The 2,003-nt window shown below is 39.6% G+C and overlaps 1 long non-coding RNA gene across 1 annotated transcript; it reads right to left on the bottom strand.

Annotated features, from left to right (window-relative positions):
* Nucleotides 1-1,061: 1,061 nt before the first annotated feature.
* LOC110862234 lies at nucleotides 1,062-1,794 on the bottom strand. Its single transcript, XR_002549146.2, has 2 exons — nucleotides 1,645-1,794; nucleotides 1,062-1,452 (listed from the first exon to the last, which is right to left on the bottom strand). It is a non-coding gene; the product is annotated as an uncharacterized LOC110862234 (long non-coding RNA).
* Between the last annotated feature and the right edge of the window lie 209 nt (nucleotides 1,795-2,003).

Raw genomic sequence — 2,003 nt, 5'->3', positions numbered from 1 at the left:
ATGGTAATATTTCAGTACGGAATTGGTTATTATGATTAGCAATAAAAAAACAGAATACGTGTTTTTAGCTGGGACTGCTTAATTATAACAATTGCATATTTTTATTATTTACCAGGTGGAATTTGGCATTTTTGCAGCTACATATAGGATAGTATGGTTATGTAGGCACCTGGGAATAAAAAATATGTCCGCGAGAACAGTCTACACTGTAAACAATCCGCTAATAATATATGACACTACCGGACTTGGAGTTATTCGCCACTGCTGTGGTAGTGGATTTTCTTGGTGGTGGCGCTATTTGTTACTAAGACGGTTGTAGTTATTCCCACAGCGGTAGAAAATTAGCGCCACCACCACGAAAATTCACTACCACCGCAGTGGCAGATAACTCCAAATGCCGGGAGAGTCATATATAATTACCGCCTATTACTTGATTATTTAGAGTGTGTGGAACCCTGATCTTTTTTTACTAATTCTATACTGTCACCCTACTTTATCGAAGTCGTATGCACTTTGCTCATCATGTGATTATCAGTTATCATTGATAACATAAAGTCCAAGTTTAACGGCGTTTATTCCGTACTTGAGTCTCTTATTTGAGGTACTCGTGAAATGAGATAACCAACTGACGCAAGTGATCCGACAGTGAGCAACAATACTCTTACCAGTCTGTAATGCAACCCTTGGGGTAATGGCAGACTGATTCTGACTGTTGTACCACTTTGCCCCACACATTATGTCAATTCTGCTTAGCATTTTGCAAAATTTTGATTTTGAGTTCCAAATTTTGATTTTGAGTTCCAAATTTTGCATTAGCTAATCTAACTCAGAAGGCAGGCAGGGCAAGTCCTGGCCCACAATTGTCTGTTCATTCGGACGGTAAAACCTGTGTGGAAATTATATTATTGTAATAATACCTGCATCCTAGTGCTTTAATCAAATCCCAATTTCAACACAAAATAATTTACGCAATTCTTAAGACAAGTAGGTGAAGGCTAATCCATCCTAATGAGTGCGAGGCTTATCTCTTGCAGAAATAAATTCGAACATACAACAACAACTTTGTCATGCATTGATAGATGTTCTGATTTATTTTTTATGGAAAGCCAATTTGATCAAATTACTAATAGAACAGTAAGCTAAGGAATTTAATTACGCCTCGATCTCCGCCTTTTAACAACAGGGCAGGGGGACGCAACCATGACCTTCTACATGCGGCGCCCAGCTTGGACATTTGCATTGCCAACAAGCGCATCCTCCCCCAAGACCAACTTGGTATTCGCAGCGCATTGTGACCCCATTTTGAAAGGGGCATAGTCCAGGGTCTGGACGAGACCGGGGACCACAACTTTCATTTTCACCCCACACTTGGTCCAAGAGGGTGGCTGAGAAGAGAAATATGATACAGAAAGCGTACCTCGTCTTCATCGCCCCGGATGAATTGTCGATATTCTAAAGAAATTGGTGAAACATAATGTACAATTACCAAGTGTGCTTATATTTATGACGACTTAACATTCTCTCTGCCACCAGGGAGTAAGTAATAACTGGGTACCAATTACCACTTAACGTTAGAGGCAATCAATTCGAGGCTAATATACGTATAAATAGTGACGAAATTTTGATTGCATGCCAATTTATTACCTGCGGATTGGTGAATATAAAAAAAGCTTAGCTGGTGATTACTGAGCGTCGGAACAGACTGATTGAAAACTAGGCTGCAATAGTTGCTTTTATTCCCCACTAATTACCACCTTGTCTCTTTGGTGATAAATATTATTGTTGGATAAATTTATTTTAATTGGATTTCGCAATCGGGTTTGTCACTCATGTCTCGACCTACGGTAATCAGTTATCTGGATGTAGGTGCATGTCGTGTATGATGCAATCAGTGGGTTCATGGTTCGATTATAGGCAAAAACCCACGACAGTTAGAGTTATTTATTCGCTTGCTGAGTGAATGTCCAAGTAGGTAACAGCAATATGTCGCTGTTCTTTGATCT

The sequence above is a fragment of the Folsomia candida genome, unplaced genomic scaffold, assembly GCF_002217175.1.
Source record: "Folsomia candida strain VU population unplaced genomic scaffold, ASM221717v1 Fcan01_Sc051, whole genome shotgun sequence".
Taxonomy (NCBI): Eukaryota; Metazoa; Arthropoda; class Collembola; order Entomobryomorpha; family Isotomidae; genus Folsomia; species Folsomia candida.
Note: the sequence above shows the minus strand (reverse complement) of the source record. Positions and strands in the feature narration are given on the sequence as shown.